Source organism: Neopelma chrysocephalum, unplaced genomic scaffold, assembly GCF_003984885.1.
Source record: "Neopelma chrysocephalum unplaced genomic scaffold, ASM398488v2 Primary Assembly neopelma1_94, whole genome shotgun sequence".
In the NCBI taxonomy this organism is placed as follows: Eukaryota; Metazoa; Chordata; class Aves; order Passeriformes; family Pipridae; genus Neopelma; species Neopelma chrysocephalum.
This window is the reverse complement of record NW_020897756.1, coordinates 3599672-3614402: the sequence shown is the minus strand read 5'-3', so window position 1 is coordinate 3614402 and position 14731 is coordinate 3599672.

Below are 14731 nucleotides of genomic sequence, written 5' to 3'. Positions count from 1 at the left end.
ACCCTTCCCACCCCTCACCTCCAGTGCTGCAGACTGGGAGCTGCTGTGGTGACTGGACTACAGAGAACCAGCAGGCCCAAGAACAGGCAATTTCTGCCTATTCACTTTCAGGAGTTTTGCTGGTTTATTGATTTACCCATTTCTTCCAGCCAGATTCATTCCAATACCAGAAATCCAGTTTGTCACATTATAATTTTCCCTTTGGAAATGATTTGAGACTAGAGCACTACAAAAGTACATATTGGCTGCAGTGTTATAAAATCATGGAATGTTCTGGGTTTGAAGGGACCTTAAAGCTCATCTCCTTCCACCCCCTGCCATGGGCAGGGACACCTTCCACTAGACCAGGTTGCTCAATGCCTCGTTCAGCCTGGACTTGAACACTGCCATGGAAACATCTATTTTAAAAGATGTGTTTTTTCACCATCCAAAGCTTAGGGAGATGATTTTTCATTCGTCCACTCCCCTTCTTGCTGGGTGGAAGTGCTGTGATACTGGAGATGTCTCACATTATGCACAGACTTGAAGAAAGCAGATATTTTCCTGGTAACTTCACTCCTTTTCAGGGTTTTGGGGATATTCCAGTGTATAGTAACTCTCCCCAGATTTGTTTTCAGAATGCAGGCTGCTCCAGATGAAGTTTGGAGCCTGCTGTATGGAATTCCTGCTGCCAGGTTACGCCTGCAAGAGATTTTGTTTGTCGTGTGGTTTCTTTACCAAAATACCAAAGGCTGTGTTTTTCTCACTTCTTTCCTGAAGGCATCACAAAGTGAGAGATGATTGTCACTTTGCATAGCTGATTGCTATCCAGGGTGATTGCTCAGGCTTCCTGGAGAGCTTTGCCACTCATCACTGCCTGGGAAAAAGGGTGACACGTTTCGGATGAAAGTTGTACATGACAGGGGAGACAAGGCTCCCATGATCCTTCCAGGAAGGACATGAGGATGTAGGAAGCAAAAATACTTCTTTTTTTAGGTTTTGGGGGGAGGTTTTTGTAGGTTTCTACACCAACCAGGACTGGGCAGTGCAGGCCTTGGCTGGCAACAGAGATCACAGGGGAGGGAACGCTTTTCTCTGTCAAATGTTCTAAGGACAGTTGCCAACCTGATGCTAATTATATAGTGTTCACCTACCACCAGGGCCAAAAGTGATCCAAGGAGACTTTTTATCCTGTTGTTCAGCTTTAATTGTCTGTGCCTGGCTGAAATTTGCCTTTGGAAGTCTCTCCATACTTCCAGTATCTTGGAAACGGAACCTTTTCAAGGAAGAAGCCTGATAATATATCTTTGTTTCCCCAGCCAGAACTTTGCTTAACACACAGAAACGATTAAACTCCAAGTTCCAAGTAATTAAGATCAGTCAAGATGTGGAAGCTCTTCCAACACTAAGTTTTGTGTGTCTTTTTGCATTTCTACAAATTCCCTCTGTTTTCTCTCCAGACTTTAAAAATTTAAACATTCAGGTTCCTTGTTTCCTCTTAATGCTCCATGTTTGACCCATCAATAAGTTTGAAGCAGATTTTCCAAGGAAGTGTGTCCAACAATACAAATATATATAATTTTATTCATTTTTTAAAAAATGGGCTGAGTTCTTTAAGGAAGAGGAATGGAAACAATCAATTCTGTGTTTCCAACACAGTTTAACATGGGTAATATTTATGGAGCATAAGTCAGGTCTTGAGTCCCTTTACAATATTTCTGATTCTGCTTTTAGTTTTCTTTTACAGTTGAAAACACATGGCAGGAAAAAACAGGAAATTCTTGCACTTGGAGTTTGTAAGGACCTGTTCCAGTCAGGAATGGATGTACTCTGCCTTCCCTTCCATTTACAGCATTCTTCACGCTTGCAAAGAGCTGCACAAATCCCTTCTAGTTCTCTACCTTATTTTCAGATCATTCTCGCTCTGCTGGAACTTTTCTGCGGCTCCTGTTTTCCATCTGGGATATTTTCTTTAATTTCTCCTCACACCTGGCAGTGTGCAGGATTCAATAACCTCTCAGGGTCCCAAACACTCCAAACTTATTGTCTGTATGCCCTGTCACACTTGCAACTGCTTCTGTTTAAATGAGCATGAATTTCTTCCACGTCATGCTCCAAATCCCCATTTCTGAGAACCCTTTCTTAGTTACAGTCCCCAGTGCTGTAGTTATTGCCTTTAATAATTGTCTTTCTCCATTTTTATGCTGGTGAGCTCTTCTTAAGGGTCTCCTGGGGGAACAAAAAGCCATAAAATTCTTTAGTCTCAGGGTCATTTCAGATCAGGTACAAATTTTGCAGGCACCAGTCTGGTGCTTTATCCCTCCATCCAGACAGGTTCACTGAGGCAATGGGAGCAGCTCAGTCTGTCCTGCATAAATCAGCTGAACTGTGTGTGGCACTTCCAGGAGGAGCTGGGCAGAGGATGTTGGCCATGGGGTGGCAAAGCTGCCAAAGGTCCATTGCCTTAACCCCCTTCTGGGCTACCTTGGTGCAGGTGAGCTGCAGGTACGGCCTGGGCAGCTCCCCTGGGCTTGCTGTGATTCCCAGATGGCTGGAATATGTAACAGGCAGTGGGAAGTGCTGGTCAGCACCTGACTGCCCTGGATGAGGGCTCAGGGCACAGATCCTTTGTGACTTCTCCCTGCTGCAGCTTCCAGAGAGGAACAGCTTGGCTTTATTCCCTGCAACCTCTCCATGGAGCTGCATTGCTCTGCAAGAGCAAACACAGGGAACTGCTGGGAATGCAGCTGTGCCAGTCACAGGATCACGGAATGCGCTGAGCTGGAAGGGACCCACAAGGATCATCGAGGCCAACCCTTAACCCTGCACAGGACTATCCCCAGGAGTCACACTGAGAGCATCATCCAAACCCTCCTGGAGCTCTGGCAGCCTTGGGGCCGTGCCCACTGCCCTGGGGAGCCTGGTCAGTGCCCAACCACCCTCTGGGGGAAGAACCTTTTCCTGACATCCAACCTAAACCTCCCCTGACATGACTTCAGGCCATTCCCTTAGGATCCAGTCACCACAGACAAGAGATCATTGATAGATTTGAAATCCTGGGATGAAACCCAGCTTATTCAAACCACAACTTCAATAGCTGTGCACTGGGAGTGAGCAGCACAGAGTTGCCACAGAGTTGGTGAATCCAGGTAGAGACCAGGAGGGAGCAGAGAGATTCACAGAATCACAGAATGGTTTGGGTTGGAAGGGACCTTAAAGATGTTCCAACCTCCTGCCATGGACAGGGACACCTCCCACCCTCCCAGGCTGCTCCAAGCCCTGTCCAACGTGGCCTTGGACCCTTCCAGGGATGGAGACACACTGTTCATCCCATTCCAGCTGCCTTCTTTGTGCCTTTAAAAAGCTTCATTCCTGGCAATTGCTTCCTCCTCCGAATCCTCACAAAGCCCTGGTTCCACATGCTGTTTTATCCAGCAGAGCTGTAGAGCCAGACAGATTCTTGCCTTGCTCTGCATGGGCTTGGGAGTAATAGAATGAGTCATCAGCTGGGAGCTTAAAATTACGATGTGTGCCACTGCTTCTGAAAACCTAAAGAGATTAATATTAAAAAAAACACAGATCTAGTTGACTCGGTGGTGTAATGAAGAGGTATTATACACACCAGGCACCTGTGTGAAGGAATATCTGTAACAATCTATTACCATTTGAATGCAGGGAGATTAAATGCACACTAGAAACCAAGCACAGGGGAATTTATACCCTGTTTTCTTCAGGACTGCACTGTGAGAGAAAAGAAGCAGCAAGGAGAAATGGTAAAAAACCCCTCAAAAATATTTAAAAGGATATTGCAGCCCTTAAAAGGATATTTTGTGTCTCCTTGCTGCTCTCAACACTAGGTATTTTTGTGGAAAGACAAAATGCATATGCCAGTAGGACTTAGGTCCACTGTCTTCCTTGCATATGCAAGGACTGGTTCTAAAGAGTTTTAATGGAGATGCTCCCAAAAGAACTCCTAAAATCCTTTTATGTGTCACTGACAGTCATGTTTTGTTAGAAACAGCACTCAGAAGAAGGTATTGCTGTAATAAATGGCTGCCAAACTCCAAGAAACTAATATTTCACACACAATGTCATCTTACCACACACTTTCGAGCGAGTACTTCCCTTGCATTTTCCGTGCCATCATTGCTGATAAATAAAATAACATTACTTTTATCTGGTGCCTCTGTGAAGTGCTGCACATGTTATTTGTGCAAGGAGAATGCCAATGACTCATTCTTTTCCCCTTTACTTACACAAGAATAAAGCCCAGTTTCTCAGTAGAGGCAGCATCAGATCTCCAAAATCTACATGGGGAAAGCCAGATTATTTTTCTATTTTTTTTTTACTTGAAATCTAGCAGTGCTGAGTTCTCTAACACCAAAGCAACAAAGCTTTTGGAATAAGGGATCACTGACCTAAAGAAGTGCTGCCAAGTCATCGGGTGCCCTGCAGACCCCACACAGCCCCAATAGAACCCGATGTACTGATGGGTAACAAAACAGGTTTTATTGGTGGTCCTTTAGTGCTGCTTTTGTTGGGGATGTGCCTGACCCAGCAGAAGGTATTCCAAAGTAAGCTCTTGATATTTTCTTGTGCTTGGCCCGTTTGATGCCCCTCTGACTGTCAAGTTATGGATGGATGGTCTTTGGAGCAGAAAAACTAGATCATGTTGCCACATCCCTCTCTTTGCTTCTCTTAAAAACTGTGGGTGTCAATCCCAGCGGAACTCTGGCACTAGATGAGGCATAATCTTGGGATCATAGCCATGTTCACATTTCTTTACCCTTTCTATACTTATATTTTCTTTTATACCCCCTCTTGTCCTCAGTTCTCTCTGTACAGCAGAGTTTTATCAGGATATCCCCAAGCTATCTTGCAGAATTAGATTTGTTGCTTTATTTTCATTGAGAAAGATGGGTGGGTGAGGAGGGAGGATGTTGATTTTTTCTGCATTAAAGCCAGCAAAGAAGAGAAGAAAGGATCTGAAACCTAAGAAAATTGCACTACTAATCATATTTTCGTAAGCTGTCCTCTGTAGCATTACAGTCACAGAGTATATTTATAATTTGGTTTATATGAGCAACAGTTTAAGTTAAGGGAAATTGGTTTCCTTTTCAAAATGTCATGTTTCTCATTTCCTTGCAGAATCTTGAGCTGCTTCGAGCCCATATCAGACTTTAAATCATTCAAAACCACACTCCGTAATTAAAACGCTGTAAATCCTCATTAATCAATTTAGCGGGTTTGATTTGTTCTAAAACACATTAAAATAAAGCTGAAAGCTTACTAAAAATTCCAGGTGACACACATGCAGGTGCAAAGCAAAGGGAAGATAAATCCACCCCGGGAAGGTTGTACAGGGCTGGGGTTGGACTTGAGAAACACGATTTCTTCTGAGCGCAGAGTCCGTGATTTTGGGCTCCCCAAACAGGAATGAGCCAACTTTCTGCTCAGGCACTTGTGCTCTGATGGCTTTTTAATTTGTTGCTGCTTTGTCTTTGGCTTCTGCTCCTGTAGCACAGTCATTTTTCTCCACTGAAGGCACAGTGGATCTATTTGCCTCCAGACCCTCCTTACCTGTGCCAGAGGAGTATCAGGGTCGTAAACTGTCCCCAGCTACTCACATTCTGCACTCACACAAAGGAAATAAATTAGACATAAGTATCTCTGGGTTTCATATCTTGCTTCAGCAGCAGTTCCATTCCCTGGCTTGCATTTTTGTGTGCTCTGTCACTGACCAATCTGTGTCTTGGGCTAAAGGCTTCAATTTTCACCTCTGTGGGTTTTATTTTGCTTTGGAATTCACCTCCTCTTTCTGGAGTATTTAATGTTCTCTGTAGCACCCACAGCATCCAAGCTCTCTCTTGGCTCCTGAAACTCCCCTCTGGATCATATTTTATCCCATATTCCAATCAAGATCTATGTCTTTTTGGGTGAGGGCTCTAAGATGCTTTGTTGGGGTGGAAAGGGATTCAGTTCTGCCACAGTTCACAGGTGTGAAATAGATATTTTGGACATTTCTCACCACGAGGGTTAGAAACAAAATCTCTGATTAACACAGGAATCTTGCACAGTCTTGTGGCATTTGGTCTGGGGTTTGGACTTGTCCCGTTAGTAATTATAAGAATGTGATAAAATCACTGCATATGAAAAGACAGGGAGATAAAATCTGTTGATTCATGGATCAGAAATTCTGAGCTTCACAATGCAGTGCTGGTCAGCTGTGCCTTCCTTAAACCTGCTTTATGTGGCATGGAAATAGGTGGGTTTGTAGTGTTACAAAAGTCCATGATAAGGCTATATCCAGCTAGTGGTAATGGTATTTAGATTTATTCAACCTGAGTAGTTGCTTTCAGGTCCCCACAAGTGATAGAATAAGGGAAAAGAAATTAAAATTAAACCACAGAAAAATTACATTAAAAAGAACTGACCCCTGGGCCCCAGGAACACCTTTGCTCACTGCAATCCTGGTTGCAGAGGCAGGTACAGCAACAAACTGGTTGTACAAGAAACAGCGAATAAAGGTGCCACCCCAGAGGGAACAACATTAATATTTCAAAAAGGATATCTCCAGAAAAAATTGTGTAGGGCCTTTTTTTTTGTTCAGACTTTTCAAGCCTGTTGTTAGGTCAGGTAGAGCCAAAGCCAGTAATTACACCTTATGAAAAGATTTAATGCCTTTTTTTTTTTTTTTTTTTTTAGAAATTTACCTTCAAGAAAACGTGGCAAGGGAAAAGCAGGCTGTTGAGGATAAGGACTATTAATGCAAACACTTCATGAAAAAGAAAAATGAAGTTTCCTTGGAAAGGCAGGGAGATCAGGATCCTTATATGTTTCTATTAAATGGTGATAAAGCCCTGTTCTCCCAGGTTGTGGGACGTTGGCAGACTCCCTGCATACAGATTTCTCTCTCCCTGCCAGCACCAGGCTGGATGAAAGCCCAGCAGTGCATTCCGTTAAGGAGCTTATTCATACAATTAACTTTAATTGTCAGCAGTTTTGATACTTCAGACTAAAATGAAACCTGGCTCCGTTTCTGCAGCTTAGATTCACCTGCAGCCTGGGAGAATTCCGATGGTATTAAAATTAGAGCCTTGGATTGCTAAAATACCAGCCAGTTGCAAGGATAAATTCTGCATAAACAGGTTGTTTCCTCCCAGGTCTGGGGGACTGAGCAGCAGGTCCTCACTGGAGTCTATTTATTTTTCTCAAACAATGGTTTCTGAAATGCTGGAGCAGGGAGATGCTCATGTTGGCTCTGTGGTCCTTGGTCCTCCCACAGCTCTGTGGGCTTCAGGACAGGTTTCTAAAAGAAAGATGTACCCTCCCATATTTCATATTTACATTAGCCTGAAGCACGTGGCATTTTGCAATTATCACCAGACTCATACACAATGTGTTAATGAGCTTTAACTTTAGTGTTGCCCCCAGTGCTAGAACAGAAAATTTGAGGAATACTCTACTTTTGCTGTTGCTTTCTCTGACTCTTAACCTTCATGCTCTCTGACTCGAGAATTCCTGTGCTTTGCTTCTCTTTCATCCCTGGAAGTGTCCAAGGCCAGGTTGGACAGGCCTTGGAGCACCCTGGGCTAGTGGAAGGTGTCCCTGCCATGGCAGGGGCTGGAACAAGATGATTTTTAAGGTCCTTTCCAACCTAAACCATTCTAGGATTCTGTGTTTCTGTGATTTATTTGAAATCAGGATCACAACAAATCAACATCTGCAGTCCTCCAATATCAGTTTTTGTTTTAGGAATCTCAGTGCACCTTCTCAGCTGCCTGGAATGAGGATTTTACATGGGTAAGAACAGTCCTGGCTCCCCCTTCACAACAGGTGGGTCTGGAAACATCATCTAAGCTTTCCTTTCGTGTCATCAGGGTGGGGACTTGGGAATTCATCATCTGTCTTGGTCTGTGTCTTACCATGAGGTTATGGCTGTGACTGGACTCTTTGTCCTGGAGGATAAGAGCTGAGAGAGAAGTTCTTTGGATGAAAAGGATACAAATCCTTAATTTATTATTTTGGCTGTGTACATGAGTGCCCAGCCCCAGGCTGGAGACAGGGATGGCAAGAGGTACAGAACTGTGGCAGAAGGTTTGCCAGTCTCATGAGGTGCTCTCATAAAAACCAGGAGTATTTTGGTCCAACTTCCACCCTGAGTCTGTCAAACGGAGGATTTGAACCTGAATTTCCATAGTATTGGACAAGCCCTTTAACACCTATTATATGAGACCAGAAGAGTTGCATCCTACTTCCCCTACTGCCCTGTAAATGGTGGCAAAGTCCTTTTCTAGATCCACCACTCTCCTATTTATTCTTTACTTTTTAAAGTACCCAAAATTGAAGCAACATGTTTTGTTTAATTTCAACCATGGTTTCACATATTCATAGATTTTGCTTTCAATGCTGTTTCCAGGTGATCTTAATGGACTGTTCCTTTTTTTTCCCAGCTCTCTCATTACAGTCACCTATCACATCACTTGTACTTCACTCAACTTCAACAGAAGTACTTTCAGGAGCAAGAGTTTATTGCACAGCCCAGCTCACGTTCCTGTGACATGAGCAGTGATTTGCAGAGCAGGACAGCCACAACTAATCACATTTTGTAAATCATGGAAATCGTGACATTACCTAATCAGGGTGCTGCTGTAAACACCAAAACCTTTGTCCTCCTTTAGGAACCAAATTACATGAAAAGACAATTTACCTGTCCATTAAAGTATTGCTGCCTCATTAAGTAGAGTAATTAAACATCAAGCAGAAATAATTATTATAATTATAGGACATTTGAGATTTCATTTCCCTTCACGGCGTATGAGTTACATAAACTAATTCCTTTTGTAAGGTCCACTCATAATAGCAAGGAATGTCAAAACAGTTATGCTCTTTGCCTATTTATTGGACAAGCCATTAAAAACTCAAAATTTACCAACTATTATAATACCAGGATATCCAAATAGCCTCTATGTAGTTAGAAAATAGGAAATTACCAGAATAATAGTGTTTGTTCTTTCTGTTCCTGCTTCCAGAGTGAAAAGCTATGGGAATAGTTCGGTATTTACTCCACCATGCTGATTACTATGGAAAATGTGCAGGTCCTGATGGCAAAAGCCATTGCTTTTATTTTATATTGTATTTTATGATTGGTTTGCAGCTAAATTTTGGTGCTGTGGTTCCTTCTTTAGGGTGCTGAGCTAATTCAGCATCCAAGTCCTGCAGCATCCTCTCCTCTGCCTCCCCAGGAGCCCTTTGCTTCGGCCTCTCCCCGAGCTGTGTTCACTTGGGGGTCTTTGCCAGCTCGACTGAGGCAATTCAGAGCCATCCAACACCAGCAGGATGCAGCACCACTGAAATATTCCACGTTGAAATACCCTTTCCTCGTGAATTTGTTAAGAGAAGAGAGCTGTCTCATCATGAAATGCAGAGCAGGTTCCCAAGGGATACTAACAAGTGTGTTCTTTTTCAGCTAATCATGGCATATGTATAGAAAAATACAGATTTTGCTAAAAGAGTACATTAGGTTTGGACACTCAGACATGCACCTTACTTGCCTCTATATTTACCTCCTAGAGCAGATGACAACGTGCTGTACAAAGTATCTCATTCACATTTCATTATGAAGGCACTGCCTGTGCAATAGCAAAGGGTGTGTGTAGTAAGAAAAAGGGGAAAGAAATAACATGGATATCAAAAACATCATTATAATATTATCTTATAATTTAATTTCCCCAAAAAAGGGAAGGTACCAGGCTAGTGGGCACCCAAGGCAATGCACAGGATAGAAGTGAACCCAGAGATATTGTATTGATGTAAAAAAATAGTGGCTGTGGCTTGGCTAAACAAATGATGTAAATCTACATTCAGAGCACCTGTAAATAGATATTGCTACTGTTGCTTTTAAACACCCCTGGATCATTTGTGATTGGAAAAATGCTTCACCTGCAGGGTACAGGGAGAAGGACACAGACTTAAAAACATGTCTGGAAGATGCCACCAGCAACAGGGCAAAGTGACTTCATATGGTTTAATTTCTATAGAGACATTACAGGCAGTTGTCCCTAAACTCAGCAGGATTTGCTTCCTAATCCTGAAGCAGCAAAGCAGAGCTCCAGGGCAGTGGGAAAGGCTCTTCCCTGTGACTTGTGTTGAATTGGGCAGGGTTGGGTGGTGACAGTGGGCACAGCTCAGGAGAGAGGGGTTCTCTCTTCACCCTTCCTCCCCATTCCGGAGCCTGGATACCTGGAGTGCACTTTTAGCTCGACACAAACCTTCCTTCCTCTTCGCTTTCCGCCCTTTCAGGATCGCAGCTCAAATCAGCCACGTCCACCCCACAGAGCTGCTCCAGCCACGGTCCGCACCAGCTGCCCTTTCAAATGGAAATAAGCGCAGACCGGCCTGTGAATAGGGACTTCTTGAAAGGTTTCCAGGATTACATTAAAGCGGGCCATTTGGGCACGGAAGATCAAAAAGAAAGTCACAGCCAAAGTTTACCCAGGTTTCCAGGGAGCAACCTAATAAAGGAGCGTGAATAAAACCCGACGAGAGGCTGCGACTCCTATTAATTCATTTGTTTACTCGGCTCGGGGAGAAGCTCCTGCCACATTATCCTGCAAAGGAGGCTCAGGTGGCTTTTTATTTGCTTATTTAAACGCCTTCCCCACCTTGTGCCGAGTCCCGGTGGGTTTTTGAATATGTCAGGCTGACTCTGCTACTGTTATTCCCTTGGATGTCTGAGTTTATTCAGTTCTCCACGGGGTTATCAGGCAAGGAGGACGATAACAAAGAGATCCATTGTGTACAGGTAGGAGAATAAACACATTTCAGTGAGTGCAGCAACTCCCCAAAAGTATTTAGCTCTGGCTAAATGTATTCCTTCTCCCCACATAATGAAAGAGGAATTAGAAATCATAATTGAGAAACCAAATTAATGCAACAAGTCAGTGTTAATACATGAGCTCAGCAACCTTATTTTTAAAAGTTTTCTCCTCTTCAATTTTAAATGTGCATAATTAGTTATTGCATTTTAATCTCTGGTCTGGACCAGCACTTGATGGTGTCAAAGTTCATGTCAACCTAAGACATAAAAAAATACATGGGTTCTTGCTGTACGATTTCTAGGCCTCTTTAGTATAGCTAGACAAGTAATTAGGGCATAATTGGAAAGAAATTAGTTGATATAAGTTATTAGCATCACCATCGATTAAGTATAATCAAAATCAGTGTCTCCACAAGCTATTGATTGCCACTTGCTTTTGTAAGTGTAATTGTAGCATGAATTGTCTGTGCACGGCTGAGCCTTTTATTGTTGTAAATATCCAACTGAAGCAAGAGATTAAATTCTGCACAAGCTCTAAAGTGCCTGGAATAAGTGTGAAGCCCTTGCTTTCGTTTATTGCCGTGAAGATTTAAACAGGGTATGAAGGAATATTTTTCGGTTCCCTCGACTGGATTACAGTCCTTGTCATATTTGTATGAGGATAACAAACTCTAGGCTGTGAGGCAGCTTTAGAACTAAACCAAAATGGGGGGTGCAGTCCCTCAGGTCGTACCTGGCAGTGCCCATGGGCCTGCTCTGGTACAGAAGAAGCCAATTCTGCAAGACAGATGGGCAACTGCATATGAACAATTTAACTTCTTGAGTAAATTCTCCAACTTGACCATGGGATTTATCCAATACCTAACACAGTAGGATTTCAGTCCTGGTTACTTTGGGAGTGCTCCAAGTGCAAAATCACTGCATTTGATTGTTGCCTATGGCACCTTTTGGCAGCTGTGATCACCAACTGAGCATTTTCAGCCACGTTACTCTAAAATCTCACTCCATGTCTCATCTGGGGTATTTATGCCTTAAAAAAGAGAAAGACCTGATTGTGCTGATTCACCCTCTTCCAAGAATTACAATATAAATAGAAAAATACAGTAGGTGATCACGATGGTTGATTAGAAAAGTTTCCTGATTACACTTCTGTTTTTAAACTTGTTATTCAAAATCTGCTTCTGCTTTGCACACAGTGTGTGGGGCCTTGCTTTCCTTTCCTTTTGCAAGCTCCATGCAGAGCAGTGGGAAGAGGCAGGGCCTGGAAGTCTTGGGGGATCAGTATCAGACAATAATCTGGAATTCTTGCAGTGTTGCTGCAGTTTGACCAAAGTCTCCACAATTCCACGGCTGAGCCGCTTCCTTTCATCCAACCGCTGAGTCACGTTCTGCAGCGGGAAAACTAGGACCAAATATCAGTACTCAAGACAGCTAATATCACCCCCAGATGGCTTATTAGCCACAGAAGACGATAATTTTGGAACCTTTTAGCTTCAATATTGTTTTTCAAACCGCAGATGAAGCGCACTGGGGAGGCAAGGAGAGGAAATCTGCCCAGCTCCTGTGGGTGCTGCCTGCTCTGCACATGGGAGACGTCACTCTCCAGCTCCACCACTGCTCAATCCTTCTGCTTAGTTTCAATTAAACAAAATACAGACATTTATTTCCCTTGAGGATGGTGCTGTTACCCACAGCTAATATCAGAGATGCAATCAGTTAAGCTGGGATGGGGTGGACACTTGCTCTTCACTTATTTAGGGCTCTGGATCCTGTCAGTCCCAGCTGGACTGAACTCCACATACAAAGAACAAATGTAGGTTGTCTGGGAAGGGTTTTCAAAGCTGTTTCTTCACCCTCATCAGCAAATTTAGAAAGAAATTTGAACCGAATGTGCTCAGCTCTGGGAGTTGCCATGGTTGCAACACAGACGATCTAAATGTGGGAGATTATATAATCAGACAGAATGACTATTTATACAAAGAGTTTAATTTAAACAAAAAAGGGAGAGAAAAGCAAATGTGCCACACAATACCTGACTTTGTCCCTTTCCACTCCTGCATGGCAGAGCTGCTGTAGCACTGATGGTTTTAAATCTCAGTGCTCACACCCCCCTTCTTTGTATGGTATTTAAAACGTGCACTAAATCTAAAATAAAAATAAAAAAGCATTAAGTAGAAAGTAGTGTAGATTATGAAGATCCATCCAGGCAAGAAAGAGGCTGTTTATTACACCTGGATCAGCAGCAGTATCTTCTTTAGCGAAGATACATCAGCTTTTCTATAATTTTTGTTGTCCTACAATCCTGTAGAATTTTAAAACGCAGTAGTGTGGATCTTGGGAAGGATCATTCTGTGTAATACTGTCACAGGAGCTAATTTGTCTTCCCTTGAAGTGATTAAACATAGGGGAGCAGATTCTGTGGCCCATAAGATGTTACCTATACATGGTAATTTCCTTCTTTCTGGTCCAGCAAAGCCAGCCAGCTCTAACTCTGCTTCCTCAGGGCTGGTTTCCCTGCATCCCCCCTCCTGCTCATCCTGGGTCTATCCACAGTATGAGAGGCTGCTGGACTGGGATTTCTCCCCTACAGATTTCCCCTCAAATGGGTAATGGGGGTCTGTAATAAAGTGACAGAGCTCAGCAGGGATTTCCCAACAATGTGCTGGGTGGAAGGAGCAACGTAACAATAAACATTAACTTCAGGCACTGCAGGCAAACAGATGTGGCCCAGATGTAAGGAGGGTTGTTTTCCTGGAGCTTGGCCTCACCTTTGGTGGTTACAGGTTAGACAGGTGTGAACAGATTGCTTTCATATTTTAACACAATATGACTGGTGCTACCCTGAGATTCCCTAAATGCCCACGGATGGGAAGCTGGAAGGAGGGTGTATTTATTAACCAACTTTTTGGAGTGGGGGAACTTTCTGCCCAGTGACAGTAAACACTGAAGCAAGCATCAATCACCTGAGCCATCAGCTTGAACAGTGGGTGTTTCTCCTCCTTGCTTTTTGCTTTCTGTGATGACAAACTTTCCATGGAAGTATGGTTCTGCTCAAATGACAGTGAGAAATGGGCAGGAGGCTGCAGGGAGCAAGGGCAGAAGAAAATCTCTATTGCCGACACAAAAATGTTAAGGTTGCACAGGTGAATCCAGTCAGAGGAGAAAGACACACAGCAGAATCCCTCTGTCCATCAGACCATGGAGGAAAGTGTGTGCCTGGTTTCATCCTTTACCAATTTTCCAGGATTTTTAATTACCTTGTAGCACAGTGTCACCACACCAAGGCTGTGGTTTGAGTACAAATGAGCTCTTCCCATTTTGAGAGGAGCTTGGCCCAAGAGCTGGTGTTTGGCACCCGACCCCTGAGCCAGTGCTGGGGCTGCCCACACTGGGGATGTGAGCCAGTGCTCAGCTCTGGTTTGCAAAGGGAGGGTTGAGCTTCCCAGGGGTGCAGGGAAAACCAGAGCTGCTCTCCTTGCAGGGCTGTCTAGGGGAGATGGCTCTGAGGGGAACAGTCAAGGAAACACTGCAAGGAAAACAGAGTCACCATAAAGCAGTTTTCTCTCATGGCTTGGACTGTTGTGGGAGTTGGATCCTGTCTCACTGCTGAGAGAGAGATCCTGGATGGTTGCAGACTGCAGAACACACACAGTCCCTTTGGTAGGACAGCCTGATTTTTTTTTTCTTCACTTCAAATCCTTTAACATGTCTCTGACCAAGCCAGGGTTCACTTCCAGAGTGAAAAAAGACTTGCAAATGTTGCCTCTCCTCTGTGAAGTTCATTCTCATTTTAAGGGAGTACAGAGAGAAAGCTTATATTTATAATTCAAGCAGGAAAGGCAGATTTTGTTCTGTGATTCAAAAGCAGAAGCACTGTGTGAGAGAGGCCTTGCAGCAGCCCAGAGCAGGTTCCTGCTCTGCCATAAATCTCAG